The sequence below is a fragment of the Notolepis coatsorum genome, assembly GCF_963971535.1.
Source record: "Notolepis coatsorum genome assembly, chromosome: 1".
Lineage (NCBI taxonomy): Eukaryota > Metazoa > Chordata > Actinopteri > Aulopiformes > Paralepididae > Notolepis > Notolepis coatsorum.
Genome location: NC_140165.1, coordinates 124,376,642 through 124,389,396, shown reverse-complemented (window position 1 = coordinate 124,389,396; position 12,755 = coordinate 124,376,642). Strand labels below are relative to the sequence as shown.

The 12,755-nt window shown below is 51.0% G+C and overlaps 1 pseudogene across 1 annotated transcript in view; it reads left to right on the top strand.

Moving 5' to 3' along the window:
* LOC311248973 (transcriptional repressor p66-beta-like) overlaps positions 1 to 12,755 on the top strand; it is a 74,209-nt pseudogene that overhangs the window by 35,571 nt on the left and 25,883 nt on the right. The window contains exons 5-7 of the transcript XR_014621040.1: positions 8,484 to 8,561; positions 11,282 to 11,467; positions 12,263 to 12,650. The product of XR_014621040.1 is annotated as a transcriptional repressor p66-beta-like (transcript). The remainder of the gene's footprint in view (positions 1 to 8,483; positions 8,562 to 11,281; positions 11,468 to 12,262; positions 12,651 to 12,755) is intronic.

Here is a 12,755-nt window from a genome sequence, read left to right as displayed (position 1 = left end):
TAAAGAACCAGGTTGTATACTTGCTTCCTGCGTAACCAGAGATTGGACATTCAATGTTGATTTGCCTACGAATACTCATTTGCCTTACAAGTGCATTCAAATCATAAATGTCATTAAGTGAACGTTGTATATACCCTTTGCTATATATTAAATATTCGACTTATACATTTGTGTGGACTTGGTTTCATGGTGGGAAAGTGTTCATCATATCTATATCATGTACTGTGTGGCCAGTAGTTAAAGTACATAAAGCGGTAGTGGTTTAATGATACCATACTTATCAATACAGTCAGGGAATTGTACCCCTCAGTTACAATTGGTCCTTCGAGCCGGAGGTAACTAGTGTAATATTAATATAGTGTTATTAATATTGAAATGGCCTATGATGAACACTCCACGAAACGGTCCTCCTAACGTAGAACGCCCGCGGCGCAGACGACAGACACCTCAGTACTTAGAGGATTACGCTGTCAGTCAACTACCTAGCCTTCGACAAACGGTAAACGCGGTGAAAGTAGAAAGTAAAATTATGTCTGACCTTAACGACCAGGTTACCCCGACCACAGAGGCCCTAGTGGGTTCTAATGTAACTGACCAAGCTCACGGTGGGGACCAGGAGGGAACAGACATGCCTTTACCCCCCGCCAATACCGAAGAAGTAGTCCCCGACCAGCTCCGGGAGGAAGACAACCCTCCAGAGGTGGAACCCTGCACGGAACAAGATGAGGAGAGCGCCGAGGAGATAGAGCTCCAGGACTCCCCAACGAGTACAGCCAGGAGCGGCTCACCTCTACAACCGTCTTCCCCCAGCGAAGCGGAGAGGATGCTATCACAGGCGTTCCTCGTCAGCCTGACAGCCTCTACCGAACGCGATCGACTCCAGGGTGAACGCGATCGACTTCAGGGTGAACGCGATCGACTCCAGACGCAGCAACGGAGCGAAGAAGAGCGCATACGCCTGGAGATGAGACGCCTTCAGACGGAAGAGAATATGGCAAGAGACCGAGCAGACACCCAGCGCGCCGCTGACGGTGCCCAAAGAGAGGCAGAGCGCGACCTCGCTCTCATCCAGCGCGAAACCGAGCGCGACAGACTACAGGGCGAGCGCGACAGACTACAAGCGCAGCTAATGGAGCAGCTGATCACCAGGGCAACACCCTCTCCCTCCGCCAGGGGTTCAAGGAACTCGTCGAGACATCAGTCAAGGGCAGCATCCCCTAACCGAGCAAGCGACCCTGAACTTGACCAACAGACCAAGCCTATACCCCCCGCAGACCCCCTTCCCCGACCGGTCCAAGCGAGACCCAGCTACAAGGAAGGAGCGGCATACACTGCGGAGAAGCTAAATAAACGACTACAGGATCTAGAGGACCTGATAGAAGAAGAAGAGGGAGAGGAGGAGAACCAAGCCCGACGACAGCACAGTACTCCACCGGACCAGGAGGTCCAGTACAGCCCAGGCTATACCCCCGCGGCGCTGCGCTACAGACCCCCGACTCTATTCACGGGTGAGCATGACGCACGACCAGCCCCGAGGAATAGCACCTGGACCAGCGGGCCATGGTACCCTGCCGGTACCAGCCCACAGAGAGGCGCAAGAGGAGACTCGCCAAGGAGGCCTCTCCCCCAACGCTCGCCGATGTATCAGCCATCCACGGCGTCATACATTGGCACACCGACGTTTCCAGACTTCACCTATGAGAATCGAGCACAGTACACGGAGCTCCGGATGTGCTTAGAGACAATGATGGTGGATGTCGCTGATGAACGCCACAAGTATGCAATATTACTGAAGCACCTGAAAGTACCCCGAGCGCACAATATAGCGCTAGCCTATGCCACCTCTACGACCCCATACACCGCGGCTCTAGCAGCGCTGGACCAGAGATATGGACGTATATGGGATTACGTAATCCAAGAGATAAGGCATATTGACCGCCTACCCCCAGCAACAGACAATCGCTCATTAGACGACCTGTCTATAAAAGTGCAGTCCCTGGTAGGGATGCTGGGAGCGGAACGAGAAAAGGGTATGCACGAGCTATACGCCAACTCTAACGTCGAGAGGATTTTAGAGAAGCTGCCACCCGCCAGACAAGAGCGCTTCAGGCGGCAGAGAGACCACCGTGATCCTAACGGTCCCGAACCATCCCTCCTCGATCTAGCCGACTTCCTGGCGAGAGAAGTCAGCAGCCTACGACTGGATACGTTCGTGCAGAGCACACCAAGCTCCAGAGAGGAACCCAGGAGAATAAACGATGGAAGAAGATCGGTGACTGTCATGCACCAATCAGAATCAGTACCGAGCAGTAAGAACCACAGTACCCCCTCGAGAAAAGAGAAGTGGAAGATGGTGTGCCCGTACTGCGAGAAGGAACACTGGCTGTCACAATGTGACCTGTTCACAAAGATGAATGCAGAAGAAGTGAGTCAATGGATAAAGTCCAACAGGCGCTGTTACCGATGTGCGCGCAGTCACATGGCAGCCGAGTGCCGCCTAAAGAAGAGGTGCAGTCGGTGTGACGGAGCCCACCTAGATGTCCTACACGACAGTAACAGAAGAAAGCCTGCACCTGCACCATCGAGCAGCACAAAGGCAAGTGTCATGTACATTGACCCCGCCAGCAGCAGCGGCGCCCAAGTGCTCTTAAAGGTAGTCCGTGTAACATTGAGCTACCAAGATAAAATCATGGACACTTACGCCGTCCTTGATGACGGGTCAGAGAAGACCCTTCTACTCGCGTCCGCTGCGGCCCAGCTGGGACTGCGGGGGAGCGAGAACCAAATGACAATTCGGACAATAAGAAGAGATTTAAAGACGATAAAAGGCGAGAATGTCTCCTTCACTATCGCAGCAAGCGGGCAGCCAGAGAGACGGTATAGGATTACAAATGCTTTCACCAGCCAAGAAATAGGACTATCACAGTACACCTACCCCATCGCCAAGCTGATGGATAAATATGTGCACCTGCGTCAACTACCTATCCCGCTCATAGACGGCGCCACCCCGACCCTGCTGATAGGCTCCGACCATGCAGACCTCATAGTCCCGATAGACCGGGTCCATACAGGACCCAGAGGCTGTCCTGCAGCAGTCGAGACCCGCCTAGGATGGACACTACAAGGCCCCCTCGCTAAATCTCTCAACCGAACAGTAGCCACTAGCTGCCTCCACTCCAGAGTGACAGAAGAAGACACCACTCTCCTGCAGCATGTCGAGAGGCTATGGACACTAGAGACAATGCCCTTTAAGAACGAAAAGAAAGACATTCGTTCTAAAGAAGACATTTACGCCATAAACCTCCTCGAGCAAGGGACAAAGAGAGTCACAGTCGGCGGAGTGATGAGATACGCAACTCCACTCCTGAGGCGAGAGGGAATGCCCACCTTTCACGCCACGAAAGAAGCTACGGAGCGGTATCTATTGAACACAGAGCGGCGCCTAGCCAAAGACCCCGCTCAAGAGAGTGTGTACCGCGCTGAGATTAAGAAGCTAATCACAGCGAGACACGTAATGAAGATTGACATTAAAGAGGCCGATCAGACGACCGAATCATGGTACGTGCCGCACCACAAGGTCCACCACAACGGCAAGGATCGCATTGTGTTTAACTGCAGCTACCAGATCGGATCCCAGAATCTGAATAAAGAGCTCTTGCCCGGCCCCACACTCGGCCCCTCTCTACTAGGCGTGCTACTACGCTTCCGCCAGGACAAGGTGGCTATCAGCGGGGATATCAAAGGGATGTTCCTGCAGGTGAGACTAGTGGAGGAGGATAAGCCCCTGCTGCGGTTCCTATGGAGAGAGAGGATCGGAGATGAGCACCCAGCCATCTACCAGTGGGAAGTCCTCCCCTTCGGAACCACATGCAGCCCGTGCTGTGCTACATTTGCACTACAGAAACACGTCGCAGAGGACCCAGCAGCAGATGAAGAGGTCCGACACAGTGTGAAGAACAGTTTCTACGTGGACAACTGTTTACAAAGCGTTTCGACTCAAGAAGAAGCCGAGGCTCTCCTACTCAAGCTACGCGCCTCCCTGATCAAGGGCGGCTTTGATCTCAGGCAGTGGGCCAGCAGCGACCCGCACGTATTGCGCAGCCTCTCCCCCGCGGACAAGGCTGCCAGCAGCGAGACCTGGATGGCGACCATCCCAGGAGAAGCCCAAGAAATGACACTAGGATTAGTCTGGCGCTTCAAAACAGACTCGCTCCACTATAGACACAAACCCCTGACCACGGAGCAGGGAAGGTCGACGGCGATACCGACCACCAGACGGAGTGTGTACAGAACACTCGCCAGACAATATGACCCGTTGGGATGTATTCTACCTTACACCACCAGGGCAAAGATGATTGTACGAGCACTATGGGACAAGGACCAGGGCTGGGACGACCCAATACCCGCACCCCTTGCCTCCACATGGGGAGAGTGGGAGACGGAACTCCGCTCACTCCCAGGCGTCAATATACGCCGCAGCTACTTCCCACCCACAGTGAGGCCAGAGACATGCAAGATGGATCTACACGTCTTCAGCGACGCCTCCGAAGTAGCCTATGGATCAGTGGCCTACTTGCGTGCCCAAGAGAAGGGAGGAGAGATACACACCGCCTTCATCCTGACTCGCTCAAGAATAGCCCCACGAAAGCAACAATCTATCCCGTGTCTAGAGCTCTGCGCAGCCCTAGCAGGAGCGCATCTAGCCACGTTAATCCAACGTGAACTCACCATTCCGGTGCACAGAACAATCTTGTGGTCAGATTCCACGACAGTACTCACATGGATCAAGTCTGATTCATGCAGATACAAGGTCTTCGTGGGAGTCAGAGTCACAGAGATTCAAGAGTTAACAGAAGCAGCGAGCTGGCGGTATGTGGACACCAAACACAACCCAGCTGACGTCATCACCCGGGGAATGTCCCTAGATGACCTCACCCGTCACAACATCTACAGTGACGGACCAGAGTTCCTCAAGCTCCCGGAAGGAGAGTGGCCTACGCCCACCCCACGGGAGGCGAGTAAAGAGGAGGCTGAGAACAAGAAACCTATGTTCTGTGGACTGAGCACAGTCGCCTCCACAGACCCCAACATAGATGATTGCCTCACCCTACAGAGTGCTAAACTAAAGACATTTCTGTGGCACCACCCAGAGATTCAGCCCACTGCCGACATTTCAGCAGCTGACTACGAAGAAGCAGAACTTCTTCTACTACAACGAGCCCAGAGAGACTCGTTCCCCGACGAGCTAGACTGTCTACAGGGAGGAAAGCCCGTCCCATCAGACAGCAGATTGCTCCACCTGGCACCCGAGAGCGACGCCCATAATCTCATCAGAGTGGGTGGTCGTCTGCGGAGGGCCCCCAATCTACCGGATGACGTTAAGTACCCGATAGTCTTGAACAGCCGACACAAGGTCACAGAGCTGATCATAAAGAAATACGACGAGGATGTACACCACGCAGGAGCAGAGAGAGTCTTCGCGGAGATCAGACGTCGCTATTGGATACTTCAAGGAAGAGAAGCAGTGCGACGCTTCCAGCGAACCTGTCTAGACTGCCGAAAGTGGCGCGCGCAGCCCAGCATACCCCGGATGGCTGACCTACCTCCCTGTCGCCTCCGACTCGGCGACAAGCCATTCCACTCCACAGGCATGGACTGTTTTGGCCCATTGTATATAAAGAAAGGAAGAGGAACCGAGAAGCGGTGGGGTATTGTATTCAAATGCATGACCACCAGAGCGATACATATCGAACTCCTTCCAACCATGAGCACAGACTCATTCCTTATGGTCTTCCGAAGATTCACATCACGGAAAGGAAAACCGTCTACATTGTTGTCTGATCACGGGACAAACTTCAAAGGCGGAGAAAGAGAGCTGAGAGAGAGCTTCCAAGCTATGGGCCCAGAACTTAAGACCCACCTCGCTCCATCCCAGATTGACTTCCAGTTTAATCCCCCGAACGCACCCCACTTCGGTGGAACCTGGGAACGAGAAGTACGTTCTATAAAGACAGCCCTGTACGCCGTGCTTGGGGCCCAGACTGTAGCGGAAGAAGTCCTAATGACAGTCCTCACGGAGATCGAGGGAGTATTGAACTCCAAGCCCCTCGGCTACGTCTCCAGTGATATAGCAGATGTCGACCCAGTCACCCCCAACACACTCTTGATGGGGCGGCTGGACCCCGCGCTACCCCAGACAATGTACAGGCCTGAAGAAGCGAACGGCCGAAGAATGTGGAGGTACAGTCAAGTACTAGCTGACAAGTTTTGGAACAGCTTTCTACTCCACTACCTACCGTCTCTACAGACCCGCCAGAAGTGGGTAAAAGAGAGAGACAATTTGACAGAAGGAACAGTCGTCATGATTATCGACCAGTCACTACCCAGAGCTATGTGGCCGGCTGGCCGCGTAAGCAAAGTGATCACCGGTGCCGATTGCAAGGTCCGAGCAGCTGAGGTGCTCGTCCAAGGGCGAACTTACACACGACCCGTGGCGAGGCTAATAGAACTGCCCAGACTCCCAGACACTATCGATGACGACCATGACCCCACGACTTTGTGAGTTGACTGACCCTTACAGCGGACCTTGAGTGGTAGACAGTGCGGTTAATCTGTCTCTGCTTAGCTAATTAGGTGGGACTAATTAGGGGGCGGCTGTTGTGAAGGATCCGATTAAACCGAATATATATATTTATTTATGGATATATATTTAATAGTATTTGTATATCGTTTGATATCCCTTGTATATTCCTTGTACATATACACTGAATATCCCTTTAGTCTACTAACAGCCCATAATAGTTTCATTCTCTCATTGGACAAGAACTTGGCGCCAGCAGCCAAGCCCCTTGGTTCAAGTTCAATCGTGCCGACGAACATGTCGTTACTAGCCCGGTTCCGCGTAGGAATACGTCTGGCGAAATACGAATGGTACTATTTGTTCACAGCGCATATATATATGGCGCAAGTAAAGTAGAACTTTCTTTTAGTCCCTTAGCCCTTAGTTCTTTACCCTCCAACCTAGTGGCAAGACGTTAAGCCTCACCCACGATACACGTGTGGTGCAGTATGGTCAACTTGGCCTCAGAATGGCATTGAGACATCGTGTGGATTAATAGTTGAATTGTCATAGTTTGGCACTATACCGTCGAGTGGGACGTATTTCTATTAAGTTAATAATAGTCTATTATGTATGGTGCATCGTTCGGTTAGAGTTATACAGTGAGTAGTACCCCCATCGTTTCCTCGCGTTAACTAGAGTCTTAACCAGGCTGGGCAGACCACGTGTGGTGCTTTCATCCGAGGAGTTCTGGGCTAGGACGAGTGGACCTGCACATTGGATTACCTTACCCGGACGACGGCGAGCCCTACACGGCTTGGATTATCTACTTGCTTTGGGTGCTTTGATTTATGCCATGGATAACAGCCAACACTGGTGAGTGTTGGAACTACCCCCCGAGAGGAGTCCAGGTGAGACGGCGCTCTACCCCGAGTGAGGTTGCCTCACGTCTCTTCGTTGTGGACCGGCAGCTACCGTCTACAAGAGGGCCCAACTGTATTCATCTGTGGACCAAGGTTCTGTGGGCACCGTGTTCAGCACTCTGAATTCTCCCAAGAAATCGTTGGCCAGATGGGATATCGCCGGCGGCTCTCCTAACCCCCCCCCCCCTACTGACTTACAACCAGCAGGACCCCCCTTTAGTATATCCAGCTATAATCATTAAGTACCATCGCTATAGTTCCCTAAAGAACCAGGTTGTATACTTGCTTCCTGCGTAACCAGAGATTGGACATTCAATGTTGATTTGCCTACGAATACTCATTTGCCTTACAAGTGCATTCAAATCATAAATGTCATTAAGTGAACGTTGTATATACCCTTTGCTATATATTAAATATTCGACTTATACATTTGTGTGGACTTGGTTTCATGGTGGGAAAGTGTTCATCATATCTATATCATGTACTGTGTGGCCAGTAGTTAAAGTACATAAAGCGGTAGTGGTTTAATGATACCATACTTATCAATACAGTCAGGGAATTGTACCCCTCAGTTACAGCAGTGATGCCATCGCATTGGTTTACGGTCCATGGTTTGTGAGGTTTGTGACCATGATGTGATACAATAAGACAAGTGGGAAAGAATCATAGCGTGCATATAAAGTTGAGCAGCTTTAGTTGACAGGTCCCTTCTAATAAAACCGAAAACAGTTTAAATTAGGCTCGACCTTCTTACATACATAATGTACCTGTTTATCAAATATTAGTTCAGGGTTTGTCCAGATTGAAGCACGGCCCCCCTAACTGTACCCCCCTAACCCTAACCCTAACCCCCCTAACTGTACCCCCCTAACCCTAACCCCCCTAACTGTACCCCCCTAACCCTAACCCCCCTAACTGTACCCCCCTAACCCTAACCCCCCTAACTGTACCCCCCTAACCCTAACCCCCCTAACTGTACCTTGTTTCTGTCGGCTCACTAGCTGGAGATGCGGGTTTCCAGTATGAAGAACAACATGGATTATGCTGAGCGAGGCCTCTACCGATCCACCACCTCCCTGGTGAGTACAGGGCTCAGGGCTCAGGGCAGTGGTTCTCTGGTGAGCAGCACTCAGGGCTCAGGGCAGTGGTTCTCTGGTGAGCAGCACTCAGGGCTCAGGGCAGTGGTTCTCTGGTGAGCAGCACTCAGGGCTCAGGGCAGTGGTTCTCTGGTGAGCAGCACTCAGGGCTCAGGGCAGTGGTTCTCTGGTGAGCAGCACTCAGGGCTCAGGGCAGTGGTTCTCTGGTGAGCAGCACTCAGGGCTCAGGGCAGTGGTTCTCTGGTGAGCAGCACTCAGGGCTCAGGGCAGTGGTTCTCTGGTGAGCAGCACACAGGGCTCAGGGCAGTGGTTCTCTGGTGAGCAGCACACAGGGCTCAGGGCAGTGGTTCTCTGGTGAGTACAGGGCTCAGGGCTCAGGACAGTGGTTCTCTGGTGAGTACAGGGCTCAGGGCAGTGGTTCTCTGGTGAGTACAGGGCTCAGGGCAGTGGTTCTCTGGTGAGTACAGGGCTCAGGGCAGTGGTTCTCTGGTGAGCAGCACTCAGGGCTCAGGGCAGTGGTTCTCTGGTGAGCAGCACTCAGGGCTCAGGGCAGTGGTTCTCTGGTGAGCAGCACTCAGGGCTCAGGGCAGTGGTTCTCAAACTATGGGTTGCGACCCAAAGTGGGATCGTGGGTAGGTGATAGTGGGGTCGTGCATTGGCATGTAAATAAATAAAGAATGGATTTTTTTTTCTTTTTCTGGCAACATATTTTGGCTAAATATGCCTTGTTTTATAAATGTGAATTGAAAGTGCTGTAATTAAATGTTCTAATAAATATGCATGATCAAGTTCAACGTGTGCTTTTATATTGATATTCCTTAATTAATTCCACCTTGAAATTACGCGATACATTAAGTGTCGGGTCGCCAAAAAGAAAAAAATCCTCAGTCCAGGGACCTGCGTATGCCTTATTGTGGTACTTCTCTTGGGCAGTTCTCAGTGAGGTATAGAGGGTCCAGTCTTTGGAATGCAGCTGATCCTATGCTGAGGAAATCTCCATCTCTGCTTATTTCCCCTCCGGTCCTCTTCCACTGCCTCCCTCACTGTCCCGTCATCCAAACTTAAACGTTTTGGTGACCGGGCTTTCTCACGAGCTGCACCCCGACTCTGGAACACCCTCCCTCACTCTCTGTCCGACACTCTCCCTCACTCTCCACCTTTAAATCCAGACTAAAAACCTACCTGTTCTCCCAAGCATACAACCTTCCCATAACCACCCTCCTCCAACCTACCACCTCCCCTTCCCTTCCCTACTTCCTCTCCCTCTCCTGCCCCCCCCCCCCCCCCCTTCCCCTCAGTTTCCTTACTTCCCCGACTGTTACTCTACTGGACTCTGTATCTGTTACTTGTTACCCGTGGTTTTATGTCCTTTGTCTTCATCCTGTTGCTTATTTCCTGTGGTTCTTTGTTTCTATGTTAATTTGTTTTGCTCATTGGCAGCGTCTTTGGGTTCCTGAAAAGCGCTTTATAAATATAATGTATTATTATTATTATTATTTTTAAAGAAAACTACAATAAAATGCTCATATCCAAAAGTAGTAGATAGATAAATAGGCCATGTAGGTATGCATTTGGTGATGTGGGTGGGTAGGTTTGTAGGCAGGTGGGTGGGTGGTTATGTATTATTATGTATACAGTACAGTATATGCATGTATGTACTGTGTGTATGTATGTTTGTGTTAACACATATCTTTTGAATGTATTACTGGTATTTAAAAAATAATATGTATATTTTTGTATGTTTGATTTTACAAAACAGGGGAAGTTCTCGATAAGCCCCTAGGCTTCTAACTTCTCCTTCACAATATGGTTATGTAATTTATCCTTTTGACTTTTGTTTAACTCTGTGTTAATAAATAAATACAAAAAAATATAAAATACAAATAGAATAGATACTCCTTACCATTTGACCAGGGTCTTCAGATTCTGAGCTGTTCAGAAGTACTTCCCTTTGTGATGTCACACCAAGGACACAAGCAATCAATTAGCTTTAATTCATGTATTTTCTGTAATTTGTGGAGCCAGGAGCACTGTTTATCTAATCTACTGCCCAGCTTGTTGTAAACATGCTTTACTCTTGGTGTGGTGGAGCCAGGAACACTGTTTATCTAATCTACTGCCCAGCTTGTTGTAAACATGCTTTACTCTTGGTGTGGTGGAGCCAGGAACACTGTTTATCTAATCTACTGCCCAGCTTGTTGTAAACATGCTTTACTCTTGGTGTGGTGGAGCCAGGAACACTGTTTATCTAATCTACTGCCCAGCTTGTTGTAAACATGCTTTACTCTTGGTGTGGTGGAGCCAGGAACACTGTTTATCTAATCTACTGCCCAGCTTGTTGTAAACATGCTTTACTCTTGGTGTGGTGGAGCCAGGAACACTGTTTATCTAATCTACTGCCCAGCTTGTTGTAAACATGCTTTACTCTTGGTGTGGTGGAGCCAGGAACACTGTTTATCTAATCTACTGCCCAGCTTGTTGTAAACATGCTTTACTCTTGGTGTGGTGGAGCCAGGAACACTGTTTATCTAATCTACTGCCCAGCTTGTTGTAAACATGCTTTACTCTTGGTGTGGTGGAGCCAGGCAGGGAATTAAATAATTGTTGTAAAGATAAAATGGGACCTTTTTTAATCCCAAACCAGATTCTGTTCATGGGGTTTGTGATTTAACGCTCACACTCTGCCCCCCCCCCCCTCCCAGGGTCACACGGTCATCAGGTCGGCTGCCAACCCCAACCTGCCTCAGATGATGATGTCATCACAACAGAGGGTCATGGCGCCCAGCCCCTCCCAGCTGCACGGCCAGCGGCTGGCCTCCAAGCCTGGCATGATGCGCGGCGGCAGCTCGGGGGGCAGCATGGTGGGCAGCGCGCTCAGCTACCAGCAGGTACCACTGTGCTGTTACACATAATCTGGAGATCGTTAAACATATAAGGCCCCTCTGATGTCTTTCATGGAGCCCATGTATTTGCAGGTGTGTGGAGTCAACTTAGAAGATTTCTCCTAATAATAATTAAATTAGCGGTAAATTATTTCTCGATAATTCACCGCTGTTAGGGGCAACAGAGCCGCTATTGACCAATCACAATCAAGCATTTTGATCGCAGTCACGAAAGCTAAGCATTACCATTATGCACAGCTGCACCACATCAGGTGCAATCAAGTCCACACACCTGCCGGCGACGACTGCGTCTGCGTTTGATCTCGTCTTGTCGATGGTGTAAAATTAATTAGGTATATTGTTAGTAAGTTAGCCCTGTAATAAGCGGGATAATGTATAGCTATACTCGGTCATTGTCGGCGAGGCGCCTCGGTGTTCCAGAACGCAGTGTCTGTAAATTATTTTGCGACAATGACCTCGTAGCTATACATTATCCCTTACATAACTACCAGCTGTCTTCACACCTCTTACAGAATAGAACACTATCACCTGTGTCTTCACTGTAGAGCACCTTATCACCTGTGTCTTCACTGTAGAGCACCTTATCACCTGTGTCTTCACTGTAGAGCACCTTATCACCTGTGTCTTCACTGTAGAGCACCTTATCACCTGTGTCTTCACTGTAGAGCACCTTATCACCTGTGTCTTCACTGTAGAGCACCTTATCACCTGTGTCTTCACTGTAGAGCACCTTATCACCTGTGTCTTCTTCACTCTTCTCTTCCTCTGAATGCACTTCAGGCCTCCAGCCAGCAGGTGGCGGCCTCCCAGCGCTCCAGCTCCACGGCCATGTACATGAACCTCGCCCACATGCAGGCCGCGGCGGCTGCCGGCGTGACGGGGGGCCTGGGAGGAGCCGCGGCCGTCAGCCCCTCCAGCATGCCCAGCGCGGCTGGGGGGGGCGGGGGCACCGGGGGTGGGGCGGCGGCGACCTCTGTGGCGGACCAGGCCAGCAGCCAGGCGGCAGCCAAGCTGGCCCTGAGGAAGCAGCTGGAGAAGACGCTGCTGGAGATCCCCCCGCCCAAGCCCCCCGCGCCGCTGCTTCACTTCCTGCCGTCCGCAGCCAACAGCGAGTTCATCTACATGGTGGGGCTGGAGGAGGTGGTGCAGAGCGTCATCGACAGTCAGGGTGAGTGGCACCACCACCCGGGTAACACCACCCTGGTAGCACCACCCTGGTAACACCACCCTGGTAGCACCACCCTATAACACCACCCTGGTAACACCACCCTGG